The sequence below is a fragment of the Ovis canadensis genome, chromosome X (assembly GCF_042477335.2).
Source record: "Ovis canadensis isolate MfBH-ARS-UI-01 breed Bighorn chromosome X, ARS-UI_OviCan_v2, whole genome shotgun sequence".
Lineage (NCBI taxonomy): Eukaryota > Metazoa > Chordata > Mammalia > Artiodactyla > Bovidae > Ovis > Ovis canadensis.
Window position 1 is genome coordinate 13024550 of NC_091727.1, and position 25213 is coordinate 13049762.

A 25213-nucleotide genomic window follows, 5' to 3' on the forward strand; every position below is an offset into this window, starting at 1 on the left:
TCACTCCCAGATCCCAGTAAAGCCACTGCTGGCTTTGAAAATGGAAGATGGTCACAAGACAAGGAATGGGGCTGGGTGCGGGGAGGGGGTGCGACTTCTAGAAAATGGAAAGGGCAAAGAAATGGGCTCCCCCCGCCGCCCCCTGCCCCGAGAGCGTCCAGAAAGTAACACGGCCCTGCATAGCTACTGGGAAAACAATAACTTTGACATTTGTAGGCAAAATAATGTCTTTGCTTTTTAATACACTGTCTAGGTTTGTCATAGCTTTTCTTCCAAGGAGCAAGCATCTCTCAATTTCCTGGCTGCAGTCACCCTCCACAGTGATTTTGGAGCCCAAGAAAACAAAACCTGTCACTGTTTCCATTGTTTCCCCACCGATTTGCCATGAAGTGATGGGACCGGATGCCATGGTCTTCGTTTTTTGAATGTGAATGAGATTAGTGCCCTCATAAAAGAGGCTCCAGAGAGGTCCCTCCCCCTTCCACCATGCAACGACACAGCAAGAAGACAGCCCTGTACAAACCAAACCTTGATCATGGACTTTCCAGAACTGTGAGAAATAAATTTCTGTCATCTGTAAGCCACCAAGTCTATGGTATTCTGTAACAGATGCCCAAGTGGACCGGGACAAGCAGATCATTTGTAACCAAGTAGAGGATTCATGTACAAACAAGTTGGCTGGTGGCATGAGCCACCCAAGTATTAAAAACTCAAGGGGTGGGGGGAGCTGCAGTGTAGACCGCCCACCTGCAGGCAATTGAGAATCTGGTTTTTAAATTCAAATACAATGCTGCTGGTTGTTCCCAGTAGGAACTTTTTATCAGGACAGCCAGAGGCTTCTACCAATTTACACTGTTCAATTCAGCTCACAGAGGACGTAATTACATCAGTTCTACAACTCTGAAAATTCTGATAAGCAGCCAACCCAGAAACCTTGTAAATATTACCCCATACAGTAGCATCCGATAGGAAGAACCTGAATAAAACATGAATAGCCTCAAACACAAAGAGCTGGATTCAAACCTTTGATTCCAAAAGCTCCCCAATGCTCCAGATGGACTTTAAAAGATTACCCTGAAAGGAGTGGAGCCCTCTCCTTAGTCACTCGGCACTATTCACTCCAGGCAACCATTTCTATCAGCAAAAACCAGCGGTTCCCTCGACTGTGATGGGTGAGTCACCTAGTGTGTTGTTCTTTAGTCGCTCAGTCGTTTCTGACTCTTTCGTGACCCCATGGACTGCAGCCCGCCAGGCTCCTCTGTCCATGGGATTTCCCGGGCAAGAATACTGGAGTGGGTTGCCATTTCCTTCTCCAGGGGATCTTCCCGACCCAGGGATCGAACCCAGGTCTCCTGTACTGGCAGGCGGATTCCTTACCACTGTGACACCTGGAGGGCTTGTTAAAACATTGATTGAAAGAGACATGTGTACCCCAATGTTCATCGCAGCACTGTTTATGATAGCCAGGACATGGAAGCAACCCAGATGTCCATCAGCAGACGAATGGATAAGAAAGCAGTGGTACATATACACAATGGAGTATTACTCAGCTATTAAAAGAATATATTTGAATGAGTTCTAATGAGGTGGATGAAACTGGAGCCTATTATACAGAGTGAAGCAAGCCAGAAAGAAAAACACCAATACAGTATACTATATATGGAATTTAGAAAGATGGTAACGATAACCCTATATGCGAGACAGCAAAAGAGACACAGATGTATAGAAGTCTTTTGGACTCTGTGGGAGAGGGCGAGGGTGGGATGATTTGGGAGAACGGCATTGAAACATGTAAACTATCACACGTGAAACGAATTACCAGTCCAGGTTCGATGCATGATACAGGGTGCTCGGGGCTGGTGCACTGGGATGACCCAGAGGCATGGTATGGGGAGGGAGGTGGGAGGGGGGTTCAGGATGGGGAACACGTGTACACCCATGGCGGATTCATGTCAATGTATGGCAAAACCAATACAATATTATAAAGTAAAAATAAATAAATAAACTGAAAACAATAAAATAAAATCCCTTAAGATAAGAACAAACAAATAAAAAAACATTGCTGGGCCCTTCCAGAGTGTCTGACACAACAGATCTGCTAGGATGGGGGCCTAGCATTTTTTGTTTCCACCAAGCTTCCTGTAATGATGAGGCTGTTGGTCCAGGAACCACACTTTGAAAACCACTAGTATAAATCCATCATCCTACTTTGGGGTAACTCAGAGCCAGCCTTCTGTTGACCAAGAACAGAGTTCAGCTGTTTCAGTGGCTAGTGGCAATTTGCAGCTTCTGTGAGGGTTTCTTTTCCCTCCTTTGCAAAGCACACAAAAGACCTCTGCTGACACACCCATTGATCCTCCTAGAGGCATTTGCCAGTGCACACCTGGTCACGTCTAAATCTGAAGGGCAGACCACATTAGGATAAAGGCCGCAACACCCAGCTTTACAGACAGAAAATGACACTTTTCAAAACCCAGGGCTGGCAGAGGAGATGGCGGCAGGGGAGTGGGCTATGCTTGAGCACAGTCAGAGACGGAAAGCTGGGCCCAACCTCCAAGGTGCTCTTGTTCATTTCTCTGTTGTTCCTTGCTCATTTCCTTGCTTACCTCTCATCTTCCTTTGTGGAACTGCACCATGCGAGAGCAGGCTTCCCCTTCGCCTCATTCACCACTAACGCTTCTAGCAACACAACCTCTAACTGGAATGCAGAGAACACTCAGCCAGAAGTTAATGAATGAACAGGTAAGCTAGTCCAAAGTGAGACGTGGGGCAATGGAACAACTTTTCAATGAGAAGGATGATCATTTAAGAGCTAATGCTATGACAGCACTACACACAATAACTAATAAGACATGGGACCAACCTAAATGTCCATTGCCAGATGAAAGGATAAAGACGATTTGGCACACACACAATGGAATGCTGCATTCACACATGCTAAGTCACTTCAGTCATGCCCAACTCTTCATGAGCCTGCCAGGCTCTTCTGTCCGTGGGATTCTCCAGGCAAGAATGCTGGAGTGGGTTGCCATGCCCTCCTCCAAATGGAATACTACTCAGCCATAAAAAGAATGAAAGAATGCCATTGGCAGCAACATAGATATCATACTAAGGGAAGTAAATCACAAAGAGAAAGATAAATGCCATATGATATTGCTTATATGTGGAATCTAAAATATGACAGAAATGAACCTATCTATGAAACAGAAACAGATTCACAGACATGGAAAACAGACTTATGGTTACCAAGGGGGGTGGGGTGGATGGGGGAGAGATCAATTGGGAGTTTGGGATTAGCAGATGTAAACTATTTATACAGAATGGATAAGTAACAGGTCCTACTGTACAGCACAGAGAACAATTTTCCACATTCTTTGATAAACCATAATGGAAAAGAATATGAAAAAGAATACATATCTGTATAGCTGAATCACTTGGCTGTGATTATAGCAGAAACCAACACAACGTTGTAAATCAACTATATATCAATAAAAAAAATTTTTGAAAATGAGCTAATGCTATGATACAATAGCTCACTGCTTAGTTATAATAAGTCCTTTGGCTTGGTTAGCTTATTTAATTCTCAAAAACCTAGAAGCTGGTTACTTTTTACTAGCCTGAGCCTTCAGGTAAAGAAACCTAGGCCTGGAGAGGAATTTGCCCAAGATCACAAAGCCAGCAAGTGGGATGTGAACTCGGGCACTGCAGCTATAGTGATCATACCCTAAACCCTCAAGTACGATCCATCTGCCTTCCAGGTCCCCGGGATCTTGTTTTTTTCCACAAGTGCAAACTGAAAGACGATGTCCTTCCAATTCATACAGAAACATTTTAAGAGATTGGTCGTCTCCCACCATGGTCTTCAGATGAAAACCAGGATTGTTTAGTTCTTGCAAAGTGGTTTACTTCCTAAGGTCAACTGTTTAAGTTTTCTATCACATTTTTTTTTTTTCTCCAAGAGCACCTTTTCTCAGCATTTAAGTCATCCTTCTAAATCAGGGCCAGACTCCTGGTTAGTTCTCAGCCTCTCACTATCTGGATTTAGGAATGCAGATGGACAGCTGTGTTGTCCAATACATTACCTCTGGCCGCATGTCACCATTAAGAAGGTTTGAAAATTTAGACTGGACTTCAAAAAGACCTACTCTGAAAAATAATGTAAAATATCTCAACTTTTTATATTGGTTACACCCTGAAATGATATTTCAGATATATCAGATTAAATAAAATTGCTATTAATTATACCTGCTTATCCTTTCAAATAATTTGTAATAGCCTGTGAAAAATAACATGTGGTTCATATTATAATTCTCTTGGACAGTGCTGGTCTAGAATATTCTAGAATAGTTCCTACTGGACAAAATATCTAGAATAGTTTTCCATGTTGGAAATACACAAAAATATCTAGAATAGTTTTCCATGTTGGAAACACACATTTTCTTTTTTTATATATAAACAGATGATTCTATATTACTGCGTTTTACTGACTCATGGGTAAAATTTTGGAGTGAAAGATACTATATCTATTTTCATTTGTCTGTATGATTATATATGTCTTTTTTTAGAATAGTTTTCCATGTTGGAAATGCATATTTTTTTAATCAGGCTTTTTCTAGAAACAAGGATCAGATTCCTCTAGATTTTAAATGTCACATGGATTCATCAGGGCTCCCGCAATTTAGCCGAATGCACAAAACTACTAATCTGACGTTCTACACTTTATTTTCCTATTTCAAAAGTAGTAAATTTAATGGCCATAAAGCAATTCTGCCTTGTTTTGAAACAGAAGGAAATGTTTTTAAGGACCTACCAAGCAGCAATGCAAAACTCCCTAAGGATTCGGTAAATCTCACCCTTTCTCTATCTACTCGCGTTAGAAGATTCTGGAAATATGGTGTAAGAAGAAATAACAAGCATTCTCCATTTTCTTGCCACAATTTTCCCTCGAGAGCTACAAAATTATGCAGCATGTCATTAAGTGGGCTGAGTTTTCCCAGCGACATTAACTAACTGAACCTGAGTTCCTGAGCAAGGATCCAAATCAAAGAGACAAAGGCAGGCAAAGAAATGTGACAGAAATGTACAACCTCTGGTCTGCACAAAGATTTAAAACAGCAGAGGAGGATCCATGTAGTGGATGGGCCCAGCAGAGGCCTCACCAGGGGATTTGTCCTGTCTGCAAATTTATATGTGGGGGAACAGGAACCCAAGGGAAGGGAAGGCCAGAGCTAGAAAAACATTTGCTGTGTATCTACATGTATTTTGCTTCAGGAGAAATCCAGTCATCTGTTAATACAGAAGCCTTGTTCCTAAAGTCTGCATTCCCAGGCCAGGACATTTTTTAGTATTTTAAATAAAAAAACCATTTTAATCCATACGAATCCATGAAACAAATCTCGTACACTCTAAGGAAAATAACGAACTGGATACGTAAATAAACATACACACCAAAAGAATGGATGTCCACTGAATTTTGTCCTTAAGGCCAAATGAGAGAAGTTAGTCCTGTCCTCTCATCGGACTCCTACAAATATCAAATTCTATCACAAAAACAATCATCTAAGAACGTGATGAGAATATCTGCTCTTCACTGATTGCTGCTCCTTGGCCAGTTTTGCTGCCATCTTTAATGTCTGGATAGGTGAGCGGTAGCTGCCTTAGGTATTTTTTCAAACCCAATTTCCAACAATGAACAGTACAGTGGGAACGTCCCTTGTGGTTCTTTCTAACTAGTGAACTGACTGGGTCAGTTTATTTCAATATCCAACTGAGGAAACTAGAGGCCAGGGCATTTTTTTTTTCCCTTAAAAAATTTTTGGAAGTCTTATTGAATTCATTACAAAATTGCTTGTTTTAAGTTCTGATTTGTTGGCCGCGAGGCATGTGGGATTTTAGCTCCCTGACGAGGGACTGAACATGCAGCCCTTACGTTGGAATGCAAAGTCTTAACCACTGGGCCACCAGGGAAGTTCCAAGGGCATTTTTTACAAAACCATTCTGCACCCCTCTTCTGGTAAATTCTATAAACTGTGCATAACTATTAAGTACAGATACATGGAGGACAGGTTTATTATGAAGCATATAGGCATCATATGGAAAACAAAATGTCTCTGTGCCTTTATTTCATCCAGAACTAACATGTTAGCTAACACAAGCACTAAACTGCCATCTTGCTTGCCCCCTAAGAGGAATTCTTAGCTGTTCAAGTGGATGTCCACTAAGGGGCAGCTAAGTACCCCAAGTTTATTTGGGACTTATGTGTCCCAAGTAAGTAGCACCCCAGCAAATAGAGGTCACCTGCAAAAATATCCTCTACAGTATTGCCAATAGTGGGGGCACCATTAAGCTTTGGTTGGGAAGTTCACAGGCAAGGACTCTAGAAGCAGACCCCCCATGCCCAAAGATCTTGTCCTTTGCTACTTTTGACCCCTCCTCAGCAAGATTTTCAGAGGCAGGTCCAGGGATGCATGAATGAGGGCATCATCAGCTCCCCTCCCCATGAAGTGCTTATCAGCCTACATCTGTGTCAACGAGCCCCAGTGCCAGGGTCAGCACTGGAGCAGACCAGCGCGATGGACGGAGTGGTGCAAGTGCGGGGAGGGAGTCATCTAACAGCAGCGGGTGAGCAGAGGAGAAGGACCAGGTCTGCCTTCTACGGGAACGTCATGACATAGTTTATGTCTGAATTTTGAGAAGTGTTTTGTTTTGCACCCCCATGGCTTCCACCTGTCATCATCAGGCCTCAAGTGAAAAGCTGGCATCTCTTCATTGTGCATAGTTTCACTTTTTAAAAAAGAACAAATATCCAAAGAGCACAAAAACTTAGGCTCTATGCTTTGGCGATACACTGTTCATTTGTTCAATCAGCAACAGAAATGCAACTTTGACCTTGCTATCTACCCCCTTTCTGCCGAGTCTACAACTCATAAGCATAAAACCCACTGCTTTTCTGGTTATGCACTGCAAAAGGATTTCACCAAATTAGTATTCTACTTGTGCACTGATGCAAATTTATTCAGATTTTAAGCTAATGAACTAGGAAGCAAAATCTCATCCTGAAGTTTCATGTTTAATCAATGATTAATTTAACCCAATGCCTTTAGGAACCCAAGAGCTATCTTTGTAGGTGCCAGCACATTTTCCTCCAGTGAAGTCTTCAAACATTCCCCTCTACATATAGCATTCCTTCATCTTCACGTTTATAGTTCTGTATGGATCAGAACACTGCTTCACTTGAGCACGTGAAAAGTGCCTCCGCACAGACAGTATTTATAATTTCCCAGCACTGCTGACATTACAGGGCCTGGCATAGAATCCGGGGCTTTGGACTCAGATCTTAGCCCACATTGAGAGGGGCCACTGCACCCTGAACAGCCACCCTTCTGCTGACGTCACGTTTCCAGCTCTCAGACATGATGGAACAGGAACACCTGATGAGGGAGAATGCTGCTTTTGAGGTCCCATGGCTCTCTATCTCAAACCACAGTTGAATCAGTAAGAAGTGTTAGTCACTCAGCCATGTCTGATTCTGCGATGCCCCAGACTGTAGCCTGCTAAGCTCCTCTGTCCATGGGATTCTCCAGGCAAGAATACTAGAGTGGAAGCCATTCCTTTCTCCAGGGCATCTTCCCGACCCAGGGATTGAACCTGAGTCTCCCGCACTGCAGGAAGCTTCTTTACTATCTGAGCCATCAGGGAAGCCCAATCAGAGGTGATAGCAAAACAGACCTTATCCTCCATGGTTGATGCATGAACTCAGGTACTGAGCCACACATACCCCCTCTAATGGTGGCCTTTGTCTTCCAACTGCATGAACTGCAGTCCTGTCCATGCAACTGTGACCACTGACACCTGCTCTATGTCTCTACTGCTGGGAATAAACAGAGACGTCAAGCTCAGAGGATGATGACTGAAGTGGAAAGAGTTAATCAAGTTCATCATTTTGAGTTTCTCCTTTGGGAGCACACTGGGGCCATCCTGGGGGGAGACACAGGTAAGGGTATTGGAGTGAATGGTGTGAACTTCCACATCCCAGTCTGAATCCACCAGAATCCCTGGCAGGGCAGTCAGAGGGCTCAGAGGTCCTCTCATTAGTTTCCATCACAAAGCTGCCATCAACACAATCACCCAGTCTTCCTGCTCTTCTTCTCGAAGCCCAGGGTAGAGAAACAGAGATTTGCAACATGGGGAGAGAAGGACAATGGGCTGAGGCAGCGATTGCCACCTGGACTAAACATCAGATTCACTGGGGAGATTTGCATGGTCCCCTCCCACTCACCCCTGAACAATCACATCTGAATCCCTGACCAGAGAGCAGCACCTTATAAAGCTCCCCAGGTGATCCCAGTGTACAGCAAAGTTTGACAACCACTGGTACCTGGGCATATGAGAACTCAGGGTTTTTTGGTTCCCAAACAAACAACATCTCCCCCCTTATCATTTATGCATTACAGAGCCAATGCTCCTAATGGCATAGGTTTAGATTCTACAGGTGGGTTGGGGACAGAAAAACAGACTGAGATGCGCTGAATTTGATCTTTTCTAAGGCTTCTTTCAGCAACCAAGGGCTCTTTTCCCATGATTTCTAGTAGCATCTCACATCCTATAGGAAACAAGCCAATCACTAACAGAGAATGTCCCTGTATTGCAACATTTTCCCATGTGGCCGTGGGTTACTGGGAACTCTGCTTTGCTGCACAAAGCCATTTGGTTACAAGCCTCACCCTGATTAAAAAAAAAAAAAAAGTTTTCAATCATTAACAGATCTTCCAAAGCACATAGAAAACTCTTGAAGGTAAAATTCATTCTCCTCAACTGTCTTTCAAGCCTCAGAAGCTAGAAACACACACACATTTCTGTCTCTTGCCCTGGTACACGCAATCAGCAGTTGTGCTTGTCACATGGTTTCTAGCGGAGCCAACTCTCTGTTCTATATTCTTTGTTCAGCAGCCCTGCACACACTGAAGCATTATGTTCCAGCCCTCACTGAGGGCAAACAGGAAATGCATTCTTTTCTCTGGAAGAGAAAGATGCCACTTTCTGCCTTTTTTTTTTTTTCAGAGCAGGGCAAGATGATTTGAAACGTCTACCCATTTGGTTCCTCTATGGCCCCCTTCACCCTTGGTCCGTTTCTTTTTGTTTGTTTGTTTTTTGTTTTGGTGTGGGGGGGTGGGTTTTAAAAACCAAGACAAGAAATGAAGTAGGCTCTGGCCTTTTGTTTCCCGAGCCAATTATTGACAAATAAAACCACAACTGGTGCTGGTGGTTAATGACACCTCTTTCTCGGTAAAATGTTTCTGCATTTTAGACCTCTCCTCATTGGCCTCCAAAACTACACACCACTTTCCTTCACCCTGGAATCAACAGCCCTCTAGGCCAACTAGAACAATGGGACATAAGCAAGCAAAAAGGAACTTACAGCCCCATCTGAAAACATGCAGCTTTTTATTCTACAGGTTTGGGCTGGGGCCTGAGGACCTGGAACTCCAACAGACGCCCAAGGGGCTGGTCTTGCCACTGGTCTCAGGACCACATTTTGAGAAGCAAAGACTTAGATGGTGGTTTTCAAGCTCAGTGCATGCTGGGGCACACCAGTGGAACCTAAGCCCCTGGGGCGAGACTCGACATTGAGTTGAACCAGGGATTCTATTCTAAAACAATTTCTAGAGAAGACCATCAGAAAAACAGTGCTCAGGCACCAAATCTCCATCTTACAACCTGTACAGTAGCCGAGGCTAGAAGACAGAAGATACTAAGTCTGAACGTATGGATAATGGCCAATTCCCATTTCCAGGGAGGCGAACATATAAACCATAGTAAATCCATCCATCTAAAGAATATCTGTGGTGGTTGTTGTTCAGTCACTCAGTCCTATCCAACTCTTCGTAACCCCACAGACTGCAGCACGCCAGGTTTCCTGGTCATTCACTATCTCCCGGACTTTGCTCAAACTCATGTCCATTGAGTCAGTGCCATCCAACCATCTCATCCTCAGTTGCCCCCTTCACCTCCTGCCCTCAATCATTCCCAATATTTGCGGCATGCCTACAAAATCCCCAAAAAACCCTGCTGGGCATTTGGGATACCTAGCAGAGCAAGACAGATGTGGTCTTTACACTCATCAAGCTGACCTTAGTGGGCAAAGGCATTACTCGAATAACCATGCCAATTCTTGCAATTTTAAGCCACCATAAGCACTAGGAAAAAAGTACTGAGGGTAATAAGAAGTGGAGCAGAGTGCTGGCTTCACATTAGAACTGGGCAAACATAGAATTTGTTTATTGTCCAATCACTGATCATGGAATTTTAAACAGTGTGGTTATATACGTGTAACACGAACTTTGTAATTCAGTGGCTTTAAATACATCCACAGGATTAAGTAACCATCACCAGCATCCATTCTCAGAACTTGTTCATCACCAGAAACAGAATCTCTGTAACCATTCAAACAACTGTAGGATTTTTTTTTTTTTTTTTTTTTACTGCAAGGGCTTTTGGAAGCTTGTACTTCTGCAGCCTGATTTTCTAGAGGAGGAAAACTGACTTTCCAATTCAGAACATCTGCCACAGTCTCATGATGTAAAACCAAATGAGACCCCAAAGAAAAGCTCCTAGCTATCTGGTCTGAGCTAATGGCTCCCAGTGGTCACTGGAGAGAGAAGGGCTGAACCTGCGGCCTGTTGAAGATGGGAGTTAAGTAAGTTAGAGCAGTTTCCTCCTCCAGGGCACCATCGCTATTTGGGCTGGATCACTCTTGTGTGGGTGCTATCCTGCACACTGCAAAAAGTGTAGCAATGTCTCTGGCCTCTACCTGCCCCATGCTGGTAGCACTCTCCCCAGTTGCAGTGAATAAGCACATGTCCAGACATCAACAGATGTGTCTCCTGGAGCGCCAGGGCCTGGTGGAGAACCAGTAAATCAGAAGGATGCTGTCTTCAAGTGCCACCTTTTCAAGGGCTGAAGAACTGGGCTCAGTCTCACTTGGGACCCAAAAAGAAGACATATCCTGCCTTCTAAGAGGACAAACCCACTTCCTCCATGTGCAAGGCTGTGACAGCCCCACCAGTGCACATATGAAAAGCCTCTTGGGAGAGTCTTTTTTTTAACTCCCAGTGCCCAAGCTCAGATCAGTTATGCCAGAATATCTGGGGATGGGGCTTGGGTACAAGTAATTTTTTACTTTTGTTGAAGTATAGTTGATTTATTGGGTTGGTCAAAAAGCTTGTTTGAGTTTTTCCCTAAGGTGTTAAAAAAAAAAAAAAAAACCCGAAAGAACTTTTTCGGCCAATCCAGTACAATGTTGTGTTAATTTCTGCTGCACAGCAAACTGGTTCAGTTATATATATATATATACACACACACACATATATAAAATTCTTTTTCATATTCTTTTCCATTACAGTTTACATAGCTCCCTGTGCTATACAGTAGGACCTTGTTGGTTTTTTATTTATTTTTAATTGAAGGATAATTGTTTTACAATACTGTGTTGGTTTTTGCCAAACATCAACATGAATCAGCCATAGGTGCACATATGTCCCCTCCCTCTTGAACCTCACTCCCACCTCCCACTCCATCCCAACCATCTAGGTTGGGTCACAGAGCCCTGGTTTGAGCTCCACGAGTCACACAGCAAATTCCCACTGGCCATCTATTTCACATATAGTAATGTACATGTTTCCATGTTACTCTCTCCGTACATCTAACCCTCTCCTTCCTCCTGTCCCTCCCCCGTGTCCAAAAGCTATTTTTAAAATTTATTTTATTGACATAACTAGTTTTAAAAGATCTCCAGATGACACCAACATGCATGCATCCAAGGTAAGCGTGGTGGTGCGTGGATCACCACCCTTAGCACCACCCAGGAGTCGTGAGAGATGCAGAGTCTCAGGCTCCTGGCAGCCCTGCTGAATCCAAATCTACATTATCACTAGATCCCCTGGCGTTTGAGAAATGCTGCTATGGACTTCATGAAACATAGCACCTTGTCTTGTGAGCAGTCACGCTCATCTTTTTCCCCCAGCTGCACAGAGCAATTCAGATTAAAAAAAAAAAAAACAAAAACCCACTACCCAATCTTGCAAATGGTCATTTTGAAAAGAGCTGCTTCTCAGGTTCCCTCCTCCAAGCCCAAGAGGCCACACTTTGGGGGTGGAGACGCCAAGGGAGAAGTGTGGCATGTTTGCCTCTGTCTGAGCCTGCAGTCCCCCAGAGGGGGCTGGACATGCCGCTATGCATTCCGTGGGTGCTTGATCAACATGGGCTGGCTGGCTGACCAGCCCAGATGTGAGAACAAAGTGTGCCTCTCTCTGAGTTGGGGGAGATGGACCGACCGAACCATTTCTTGCGATTTAGGGCGAGCAGTCCCAAGTTGGCTTGACTCTAGGCTTTGAGAAGCAGGAGGGCTACAGGCGCAGAGCGGGAAGGAGGGGGGTGATTGGAACAGTAAGAGGCCAAGCAAGAGGCTGCGGGGGGCACAGAACGTATTTACTGTACTCAGGGCATGGAATAAACAGAGGAGAAGTATGCCAATCACTGCCTAATGAATTCGCTTCTGGCTGCCAAAGTAGGAGCTGAAGAACAATGAACAATCCGAGCGGCTTCTGTTTCCACAATGCAGCCTTGTCAATGTCCATGGGCAGAAAATTCTGCCTACCATGCACGGGGGCATTTTTCTTTCTGGGCTGTGCTCTCGATCTGGGCAGTGAATTGTGTACCTAAGAAACATTTCATTTGGGGGCCAAGCAAATGAACATTTGAACTGTCTATCCTGCTGAGTCCTTGGGGACGAGAGGATTTCTTTTTCTGGAAACCATTTTCTGAAGTAGCAGCAAGGGCTCAAGACGGCAGCAGTGGTCTGGTTAGCTGGATATGGACATAGTAAAAGTGTTTCGAGAATCTCCTTGCCCACAAAACTGCCTTGTGGGCACAGCTTGGCCATCATCATTCTGCCTTTGGATCTTCAGTCATTATTTGTCAGTTACCCTGACGAGTCATGTCTGTATCTCCCATAAATGAGTTCTGGCAAGTACCAAAGAAGAACATGGTAATACAAGTCATGCCATCCATTTCTGTGGATGATTAGGCACCAGGAGGCCTGCTCAAGTTGTCCCTAAACTAGCAGCTTGAGAAGTCCAGGAATACTTACTTATTTCAGACAAGGTTTCAAGGCTTCAATTCAAAATAAATGGTCTCATATGCAGTGCAAAAGGGTTAGGAAGTAATCACATGGACCCTTTAGTCAACAGTCTCCCCCATTTTCAAAAAAAATTTTTTATACATAAAAAATGTATTGTCTTTAGAATTAAGTTAGGCTAGCTTAATTACTCCAAAAAAGTTAACAAGAATAAAGGAAGCATCATGTTTAATCTTATCACCCAGAGATAACTTCTGTTAACATACAGATAAACTTCTATATCCAGTTTTTCTGTTTAGCTCTATACATTTTAACAAGTCTTATCTGTTCTACCATCAAAATATCTGAGAGCTGACTACTTTTCACTTCTTCCCACTACCACCTTAGGTAAGCCCCCATTTTTTTTTTCAACAACTAGATTGTATCATAGAGAAGGCAACGGCAACCTACTCCGGTACTCTTGCCTGGAAAATCCCATGGACGGAGGAGCCTAGTGGGCTGCAGCCCATGGGGTCGCAGAGTCGGACACGACTGAGCAACTTCACTTTCACTTTTCACTTCCATGCATTGGAAAAGGAAATGGCAACCCACTCCAGCATTCTGGCCTGAAGAATCCCAGGGACAGGGACTCTGGTGGGCTGCTATGGGGTCGCACAGAGTCAGACATACTGAAGCGACTTAGCAGCAGCAGCAGCAGATTGTACCATAAATACCATTCTTTTATCTTTGAACAATATACATATATAAAAGCCAACATTTTGAACTCCACAATTTTTTCATTGCTATACCTCTATTACTTAAAAGTAAAAGCTCATATATTCCCAATACATGTAAGTTTAGGTTAAAGCACTAGATAGATAGACAGTAAATACAACATTAATTTCGTTGTTTTTAAATAAATGCAGAGGGGTCAGTATTTTCTTCCTGTGCCCGGTGAAGCACGTTATATGTCCCTCTGTGATAAATACAGCTCTGTGCTCGCATATTCTACTCAAGGGTGTTCCACTGGGTAAAGATAATTTGAGGCAATGAAAGAGAAATATCATTGTGTTATTCTCTGATTTGTGTCATGACAATTTAGTTTTAACCTTAAATGCATTTCTGAGTTTCCTCTCATTTGTAAAATGTTCTGGTGTGGAATTCCAGTTCCATTTCCCTTATAGCACTTGTCTGTACTGAGTGGTAACTGATTATTAACAAAAAGTTAAGCAGCTGGAGAAAACTAATTCAAAAAGATACACACACCTCAACGTTCACAGCAGCATTATTCTCAATAGCCAGGATATAGAAATAATCTAAGTCTCCATCAACAGATGAATGGATAAAGAAAATACAGTATTTATGTGTGTATATCATATCTTCTCTACCATATGTATATATGTATACAATGGAATACTACTCAGCCATAAAAAAGAATAATGCCATCTGTAGCAATGTGGAAGGATCTAGAGATGATCATACTCAGTGAAGTAAGTCAAAAACAAGTATCATATGACATCACTCTTATGTGGAATCTAAAATATGATACAAATGAACTTATTTACAAAACAGAAATACAGACATAGAAAACAAACTGATGGTCACCAAAGGGGTAAGGGGATATAGGATTAGCACATACCCACTACTGTATATAAAGAAGATAACAAGATCCTGCTGTATAGCAGAGGGAACTATATTCAGGGAACTATAATAACCTATAATGGAGAAGAATATGAAAAAGAATATATATGTATATGTATAACTGAATCACTTTGCTGTATACCTGAAACTAACACAACACTGTAAATCAACTATTATTTCAATAAAAATAAAAAAAACAAATAAAGAATACTAAAGGGTGACATCATTTCGTCTCGCTGCTAAAGCAGAAAGTCACAGATAGGCTTAAGGATAGAACTTCTCTGAGCTCAAAAAGATGCACTAATTTTTCTAATTATGGAGAAGGGAGTTCCGAGGAATGGTCTTTGACAAACAGAAAATACGTTTAGTCTTCCATCCTAAGTACAGAATGAAATAATCAGGGAAGGTGCATGTGACCATGTGTCCATTAGACCAGGGTTTATGAAGCACCTTGTCATGTATAAGGTTTGTTGTCAAAGTTAACAAGTCACAATCATTGCCCTCAAAATGCTTACAAGATCATGAAGGAAACAGACATGTAAACAAATCAATGTAATACCATGTGATCTGATGGGTAAGAGAGACAGAACCTATGCAGGATGATACCACAAAAGAGAGAAAAATGAAACTGTCTACACAGAGAAGAAAGGGCCTTTGAGAGGAACACTAAAGCAACAGTAGGGGCTAGTTAGGCAGACAAGGTGAGGAAGGGAGTAGGAACAGAATATGCAAAGGCAGAACACTATGAAAGACTGTGGCAAGTTTGAAGGGACATGAATTAATTGGAAGGATGGTGGTAAAAAGTATATATGGGAATAAGAAGGTTGAGCACTGAAGAATTGATGCTTTCAAGCTATGGTGCTGGAGAAGACTCTTGAGAGTCCCTTGGAGAGCAAGATGATCAAACCAGTCAATCCTAAAGGAAATCAACCCTGAATACTTGTTGGAAGGACTGATGCTGAAGCTGAAGCTCCAATACTTTGGCCACTTAATGTGAAGATCTGACTCACTGGAAAAGACCCTCATGTTGGGAAAGATTGAGGGCAGGAGGAGAAGAGGATGACAGAGGATTAGATGGTTGGATGGCATCAATGACTCAATGGACACGAGTTTGAGCAAACTCCAGGAGATAGTGAAGAACAGGGAAGCTTGGAGTGCTGCAGTTCAAGGGATCGCAAAAAGTCAGACACGATTTAGCAACTGACAACACCGTTAGGAAATGTGGCCAGAAAGACTTAGCAACTGACAACAACATTAGGAAATGTGGCCAGAAATAAAGATATAAGCCAACAAAGACTTGTAAAAGATATATCTTCTATCCTTTGTATCAGTGATCAAATCCATTCTTGAGACCTTTAACAAAATTCCCAGGGTGGCCAGGGGAATGAAATAGTTTCCCAAATCACTAGTTAAAGGTTGAACACTGTAAGCCCTATAAGAGGAAACCAAAAGGCCTTGTGGGCTCAGACTAAGGGTGAGGGAACACTGTAGACATCATTTCTCCCTTTAGTGACCAAAAGTTAAACTCTGGTGTGGTCTTCTGCTGGTGTGTGTGTGCACGTGTGCTAGGCTACGTCTGACCCCATGGACTGTAGCCTGCCAGGCTCCTCTGTCCACAGGAATCCCCAGGCAAGAATACTGGAGTGGGTTGCTATGCCCCCCTCTAAGGGATCTTCCCGATCCAGGGATCAAACCCACATCTCCTGCATTGGCAGGCGGATTCTTTACCACTGTACCACGAAGGGCCCCATGATCTCCCATTGCTAAACTCCTGGCAGACACTGGGGATGGGAGTTAGGCAGCGAGGCCTTGCCTATGATGCTTCCAAAGCTGAGGCACCATTTTGAGTCTCTCTTTTCATTAGCAGGCCTGGGCAAGATTTTTGCAGGGGAGGTTAAGTGCAGCTGATGCATGGGGTAACTGCAAGATTTTGCTTGTAGGACAGAGGCTTTGAACAACTCAAGGCTGGACACGATGATCATGCCCTCCCTGTAGTTCTGCTCTCAGTTGGCATTTAGCCCATTTATTCTCAGGGGTCGACCAGACTGCCACAAGCAACTTTAACTCTTGTGACTTCACTTGGAGGGTCCTCTAATGAAACTTTCAATGAGCATATTCTGGAACATTTTGATCAGGGGTCAGTGAACTCTTTTTGGTAAAGAGCCAGACAGTAAATATTTTAGGCTTTGTGGGCCACATGCAGTCAGTTGCCATGACTCAGCTTTGCCACTGTAGTACAAAAACAGCCATGGATAATATAAGAAGGAAGGGGCATGGCCGTGCTACAATAAGCCTTTATTTATGGACACAAATTTAGAGTTCATGTAATTTGCACCTATCGTAAAATATTATTCTTTTTCTTTACACCATTTCAAAATACAAAAATCCTTCTTAACCTGTGGGCCACTGAAAAACCAGTGGCAGGCCAGATTTGGTCTGCGGGTGTCACTGGGGAAAGGGTTCCGTCTCCAGGACAGCTCAGGGAACACTCACTGTGTTGCTATAGTAAAACTAGACAAAACGCTATGAAATCTGGCTAATCGGACAAACTAGATGGCAAAAGTTTATCACGCAATTACCACCCAAATTTGATCCCTCTGTGTGAGTTTGTGTAAGGCGGTCCCTTTCATCCACAGATCTCAGAGTGCATTTCATTTGTCTTATGGTTAGAGGAATATTCCTAGGTAGCATACTCATATGGTAGAATCATATGCTGGGGGTATTTCTTCTTTTGGTAACTCTTTGTTACAAACTAAATCATAGCTTCATACATTCATTTCCCCCAGTGATTATTCATGTTGAACAAAAATTCACACAACAACATGAGAGGAAATTATACAGCAGATCAAGGAGTTGGTTAGGAATGCCATGTTGTGTTCTTTCCTGGATGCAAACTGGCTACAGGACCACTTTCCATTTTATAGGTTGCATCTGCAACAAAAGGGTCTGCTGCTTTCAATCCCTTTGAAGGAAACAGCATATCAGTTTGCTGAAACGTGGCGCTTTTGATCAAAGGAGACTCAGGGCAGGCTCCCACACACTCCCTGTCTCTTTTCCTCTCTGACAACCGCTCAGCTTCTAGGAGATACACATGACAATAAGTGAGTTGTGGTTACTGTTTTCCCTGAAATGTTACATCATTTTGGTGAGAAAAGCACTCTTCTTTATTTGCCATGCAAATATTTTCTTTGGGGGGTTTTTCTCATAATGGGAGAGATCTTCATTTCAGAGTGTCTATTGGGGCATCTTAGCTGATGCTCTGCTTTCATTAAAGCTTCTAAATATACCCACATAATCACAACAGCCCAGGATGGGAGGGTCAATAAGCTCCTTGTTATGATCCTGCCCCACAGTAAGGCTGTGACTTACCTGAAAGTGTAATTTCCACCAAACATAATAATAATCTGGTCCTTTTTTTTCCACTTTAAGATTTCTCAACTTGTGTTGAAACATGCTGCTTTCATTTCCCTGGAGGGGAATAATATTCCTTTGGCAAAATTCTTAGGTCAAGCTCATGTGTATTTTGGAATGGACCAAAAGCTGGGGGAAAAAAAGAACAGCTATCATCTGGAGGGAAAAATCATAGCCCACTCCCAGGATCTGGAAAGGATCTCCCAGACTGTACACTGAAGACTGCTAGTACCCTGGGGTGTTATGAAGTGTTCCACAGTTAAATATCTGAAAAATAATTTATATATATCTCCATCACGGAAATTAGTCACAGAGTTCAGAAGATTAGCAACAAAGCAATCTTTTGTAAAAACCTCAGTGTTCCAGACATTTCTAGGACCTCAAAATCTCCATTTTCCCCTAAGGAACATCTGTCAATATCTTGAGATACTAGTGTCCGGTTTATAGGATAGAAATGTTGGGATGCAATGAGTGTTTTTTTCTTTTTAAAATCTTAAATATGGTGCATGTGAACAAGAATTAAAAATAGAAAGTAGGTAGTTTATCATTTTAAAAATTAAGAAAAATGAGACCTCTGTATGGCTGGAAAAGGACAGAACCAATCACCGTGACTCACATACTGTGAGGTTTCAGGAGCCACCCCCTGTATGAAAGATGTTACTGGTGTGAAACCATACCCTGTACAGAGAGGAAAAGAACAAACAGAACTGGCTAATCGGAAAATACAAAGCAGACCTCGGCATTACCCCTCACGCTTCTCAAAGCTTTTTAAATACCACAGTTACAATACATGACTAAATAGTAGATTGAACCATATGAAATCACCAGTTTTGTAGGTAGGGAATGATCCCATGTTGGCAATTTCACATAGTTCGCTCTAACAAAGGAATTACATGGAGAAAGGTAAAAGATAATGCTTGTGTAGCATTTTAAAAATTAACCCAGAGAAACTGTGATGATTCAGCTAATTAATCTGATTTTACCAGTGGGAACAAAAAATAAGGAACATTTATTCCAGATGATGGAGTCAACTGTTGAGCAGACATGTTTTTATTTGTAGGAAAAGTCTGGATTTTGTCTTAAGTGTATGTAACACACAGGCTCAACGATTTTTTACCAAAAGCTGAGCTCAGTCTGTAAGGGTCTACTGGTCTTAGGATTTGTTAGAATTGTGTATTTTAGAATCTTCTCTCCTTCAGGGTCAACAAGGGTTAAAGTCATCTTAAATAACCCAACAAATCTTCTCTCCTTCTGTTGAGTGGATCAACATGTCTCAGTTGACATGAGGTGACTATCATGTTGTCTTCCAACAAAGACTGTAGTCAGTATAAATTTACAAATATCTCTCAGGAGCAAACTGCCTAATATTAAGATTCTTTTAATGTAAATGGAAAATTACACTTGACAGAAAAGAATTTTCAAACAACCCATCCTCTGAGGAGCTACTTTTATCTCCTGCTGCTGCTGTTTTCAATGATTCAAATACAAACGGATGATATTAATACACTGAAAAATCCCAATGCTCCCACATGTACATCCCATGCAACAAGGCTGGTTTGCAAATCAGCATACCTAGACTTAACACATCAATCTGTATTTATGATTCTCTTGAGGGAAAAGTCGTCCACAGTGAATTATTTTTATTATTAAAAAGTATCTTCAATCTGTGGGTCAGAACATTGCACCACTTTCCTACCCAGCTGCAAGTCATATTTAAGAATCCAAAGGAATGTCCTAAGTTTGTTCCAAAAATGTCCAGATGGGCTCACTCGCATACCACGCCAAAAAATCCCGAGGGCCAGGCGTGCACGGCCTGATCAGCCCACCACGTTCACACTCCACAAGGGGCAGGCATACTCCTCCTCCCTCCAGCAGGGGCCCTTGCGACACATACATGCACAACTGCCGCAGATCTCAGGATTACAGAAGTCTTTTCCTTGCAGTCTACTTAACTGCTCTTCTTTATGTTACCATGAATTAACTTTCCCATTGAAATTGATTAGCAGTATATATTATTGTCAATTGCAGAACGTGGCCACTATAAACTAGTTGGTGCTACCACAATGGGTTAGACTCACTGCTGTCAAGGAAGAGAAGGAGCTACTTGTCTTAGTCTCTGCTGCCTTACAGGGGGCAAATGTGTGATTTCCTTTAGGCAAGGATTTCTAATTTCGGCACTAAGGACATGTGGGGCTGGACCATTCTTTGCAGTGGACACTGTCCTGTGCTCTGTAGGATGTTTAGCAGCATCCCTGGTCTCTACCCACTAGATGCCAGTAGTGCCACCGAAAAACTTCTGCAGACACTGACAATGGGCCCCTTGAGAGCAAATCACCCCCCAGAGAAGCATTGCTTCAGACTTTCTAAAATTCTGAGGATATTTGAGGACGCTCTTATAACTGCTTTTATGTTCTCTTAGGAATTTGCAGCTCAAAGTGGCACCCTTGGACCAGCAGCATCTGGAACATCTGGAAACCTGTTGGCAACGCAGACTCTCAGGCCCCATCCCCTACCTGCACTTTAGCAAGACCCATGGGTGATGCGATGCACAGTAAAGTCTGAGAAAGCCCTACCCTTTCATATCTTAGGTTGGAATCTATCATTTAGTATGTTCAAAGAAGATGACTCGTTAACTAAAGGTTCTAAGTATAGACTGATGAGCCAGAATCATTTATTATTCAATAGCTGATTTCTTCCCTTTTGTTTTTGGCCCCATACATACTTTTTCAAAACTGTTCTCTATACAGAGACAAACAGAGTGCTGGGAATTGGGCACTTGCTCTTACGCCCCACTTTCTCGCAGGGACCACGCTCTGTTAGTCAACCCAGTGTACTTCCTGCCAGGCTCATTCAACGCAGCCCCAACAAGTTGTCAACCCCCACCAACTCAAGGACACCATTCTCAGGTAGTCTGACAGTAGTTTTAAAGGCACATGAGTTTAAGATAATTGACAATCCAGGATCTGCATTTTCAACAGGGGCAGCATTACCCCCAATATGACGAAAACGGGTTCTTGAGGGGCAAAAGGAAACCTTACTCTTCTTACATAAAAAGCACAAAAAGACACCCAGTCCATAAACATACAGATGGTTTATTTGAGGTATTAAGATTTCATAGGGAAGCAATTTGGAAAAAAATATCTAAAATGTCCTCTGGTGGGGGGGAATGTCTTCTTTTGAGGGAAAAATGTCTTCTTTGGCAGGAAAATGTCTAAAAAGCAATAACAAAATAAGACATTGAGAAACAATGATTTTTTTTTTTAAATGGTCTCTTGAAAGATAAGGTCTTCTAAGACCCCGATGTACCCTTGGGTAAAGCTCACGAGTCCTGTGTTTGTGTCAGCAGACAGAAACACACAAGCAGGAATGGGAAAGCCCATGGACAGGGAGAGAAAACCGTCTGGAGCTCTGAGTCCCAGCCTGGTCACCTCCCTACTACAGAAGTCCCCCTCTCCCTCAAAGCCTCAATTCCTCACCATCATGTACCTTGTCAAGAGGATGAGATGCAGGGACTACTGAAGGCATTCAACATGACCTGGCATAAGGAAGTTGAAAGGCAAGGTTAACTTTCTCTTTTCCTCTTAAATAGCCTCTCTAGCCATATGATTTTGCAACTTTTTAAAAAATATAACTGATCTACAATGCTGTATTAAGTTGCAGATATACAGCAAAGTAACTCAGTTAGGAGCCCTACTCTTTAATACCCTAGGCCAGAATCTATCATCTAGTATCATATATATATATATATATATATATATATATAATTATTATTTTCCATCATAGGCTATTACAAGTTACTGAATATAATTCCACATGCTATACAGTAAATCCTGGCTTATTTTATGTAAGGACTTTTAAAATGACATTAATTTTGAGGGTTTTTTGGCAAATAAATCTATTCCTTGTTTGGATTCTGAATAAATCATAAACAGGACTTTAGTACATCCTATTATAGAGCATTTTCATTCCCCAAATACTGTATTCAACAGGGTGAAGTTAGATGTAAGGTTTAGGGCTATAATGCCACACAGGTGGTCCTAAAAATATCCTTCTTTACAAAAATGCACAATAAAAAAGCACATGTCTTATGGGGAAAAATGAGGTTCAGGACATGATACTCAAAAACTTCATCAGTGCCACACATCATAAAAAAGAAACCTAATAAAAACGGTAACATTCTATATAAGTGAAATGATTAAGAAATACATAAATATAACCATCAACATTTTCCTTCCCCTTGAAGGAAGATCTGAAGGGTGCTTTGGGGTGGCTGACAGGTACTACAGCTTATGAGTTACTGTGAAGAGGGTGACCTCAAACTGGGGGTGGGGGGCATTGCAGCCCAGGTTGAGGGGATGCACCTCCTAATGTGGGTCAGCTCAGAGATGCAGGAGGTGTGAGAGCTGGTGTGTTCTGTGTGTTCTGACTTTGCTCAGCTCAGTTGGGTGTAGTGCTCTGCTTTCACCAAATGTTTCATGAGGAGAAAATGGCATGTAAGGAAATGTGAGTTCCCATTAAGCTCATGCAGTTCCCTACTGTATCAATTCCACTGGAACACATGTATGATTTCAAAATGGAGCTAGGACAGAATTGACTGTATTAAGCCAGATGGCTTCATTTTTTCATCTTGGGTGTTCTGCAAAAAAGAAAGACTCCTTTTTCTGATGGATGTTTTAATTCAGAATCAGATCCATCAGCTGTAGTCTTAAGTCTTGAGATATGTCTAGCCCATGTTGCCATACAACAATGCTTTCAAGAACAGTATTTCATGCCATTCCTGAGTTGCTGCAGAGTTCAAGAATTCACAAAAGTAATACAACGTGATGAACACAGGAGGCAGCTGTGGAGAGGATTCTAGACTCACAGAGAGGGGTCTACATGCAAACCCCTGTCTGCCTTGCAACGTCCCTTCACCGCTCTGAGCCCCGATACCAAATCTCTCAACTCAGGTTGCTCTGAGGATGAGATGAGATAATACATGTTGAAATTACCTGGGCCAGTGCTTGAAAAATATCAGCTGAATGTAAATCTGGACACGGACTGACTGATAATCATGAAGAAAGCTTAACTTTGTCCCTCTACGAAGTAAGGAGCACCGTATCAAAAACATTCTTTTATTTTACTGCCTTGGCATAAAACGGTCATTGAAGTGGCTATAAAAATGCAGATAAAATAGAAAATAAACATGTGAACGACTAAGGCAGTTTACAGACAAAGGAAGACGTGGGGGAAAGCAGTCACCTCTACCAACGCAGAGAGAAGTTCATTTCCTCCTTCAGGGTTTTATTAGCTTTCGTCTCCCTGGTCTCTTGTCTCACAGTCTGGAATGTCCCACTTCCTCGTCTAAAAAAGAAGGTTCAATCTCCTGAGTCTACAAAACTTACTCTTGCTCAATCCATTCCTCCTGTCAGAGTGTTGGAAGGAACTTCAGAGTCATGTGATGTGGTTTCATTCTTCCTCAAGACCTGCCAGGAACGAAGAGCTCTTGTTCCCAAAGCCCAGCCAGCCAGACAAGGTCATGCTGCCAAATCCCAAGAGTTCTCTTGTTTGTTTTAGGGAGTCCACGTGCAAATCTCCTTCGACAGAGAACACGCACGTGAACCTGAAGATGGACATAGACTGCAAGAATGGAGCTGTGAACTCGGTGAATTTTCCTTCCTGTTACTCTCTGCTCTTAATGCGTGCATGCTCAGTTACATCTGACTCTTTGTGACCCCATGGACTTTAGCCCATCAGGCTTCTGTGTCCATGGGATTCTCCAGACAAGAATACTGGATTGGGTTTCCTCCTCCATGGGATCTTTCTGACTCAAGGATCGAGCCCAAGTCTTCTGCCTCTCCTGCATCGGCAGAAGAACAACTCTACCACTGAGTCAAAGGTCCATACAGTCAAAGCTATGGCTTTTCCAAGAGTCATGTACAGATGTGAGAGCTGGGCCATAGAAGGCTAAGGACCGAAGAATGGATGCTTTCAAATTGTGGTGCTAGAAAAGTTTCTTGAGAGTCCCTTGAATTCCAAGGAGATCAAATCAAATACTAAAGGAAATCAAACCTGAATATTCATTGGAAGGACTGATGCTGAAGCTGAAGCCCCAATACTTTGCCCATCTGATGTGAAGAGCAGACTCATTGGAAAAGACCCTGATACTGGGAAAGAGTCAGGGCAAGAGGAGAAGGGGGCGACAGAGGATGAGTTGGTTGGATGGCATCATTGACTGAATGTACATGAATTTCAGCAAACTCCAGGAAACAGTGGAGGACACAGGAGCCTAGCATGCTATAGTCCATGGGGGTCACAGGGTCAGACATGAATTAGTGACTAAACAACAACTCCTCTCTGCTCAACCTGGTCCTGAAACTTAGATCCCAGGGAACTTTCCCAACAAAGAAAGAGATGCTTTGAAGGCTGAAGTTGGCCTGCTGATTTTCTTTCTCATTACACATTAATTTAATTATCTCCAGTTTTGTTTTATTCTTAAAAAAGAATTGCTTACCACCACATAGGAGGAAAGGTGACAATGCAAGGTTACCCTAGAAATGTAAACTTCTAGTATCAAGACTCATCATTTGTTGGTCTGAATTTAGATTCCTATACAATCTTTGGGCTACTAGTGGATAGAGAAAGTTAGGAGACTGTGTAATGGGTATGGTTCCCATATTTGGTCCACCATCAGTGATGCAGAACCTCCTTTAACATCTCTGCGGCAGTAGAAATACAAGTAGGATCCTGTTTGCTAAGGTCTTTATTCCTATCTGGCAAGAGGTGCCCTCAAAAACAAGCAGGAAATACTACAGGCCCAACACAGGAATGTTCCCTCTCTCTTAATTTGTTATTAAAGGTGATTCCATAAGGGTGGATTGAATTTATTGGGCATTTGTGTTGATTATCTCACTTGATCATGGACAATCGCTTGCCTGTCAAGTGATTTCTCTACACCATCTCATCTACTCCTTGGGGAGGGTATTACTCCTTTTTCAACAAGGTCACGCAAGCACACAGAGGTTAAGCAGCTTGGCCGAGATCATGAGATAGACAGTGGAAGTCACA

The 25213-nt window shown here is 42.5% G+C and overlaps 1 protein-coding gene and 1 long non-coding RNA gene across 4 annotated transcripts in view; both read right to left on the reverse strand.

Moving 5' to 3' along the window:
* Nucleotides 1-25213, reverse strand: part of GPM6B (glycoprotein M6B) — a 158187-nt gene that overhangs the window by 97744 nt on the left and 35230 nt on the right. The window lies entirely within an intron of this gene.
* Nucleotides 21239-23632, reverse strand: LOC138930157 (uncharacterized). Of its 2 annotated transcripts, none has more exons than XR_011446107.1 (3): nt 23551-23632; nt 21653-21701; nt 21239-21377 (listed from the first exon to the last, which is right to left on the reverse strand). It is a non-coding gene; the product is annotated as an uncharacterized lncRNA (long non-coding RNA). The 2 variants fall into 2 exon arrangements; XR_011446106.1 differs by lacking the exon at nt 23551-23632 and adding an exon at nt 23158-23319.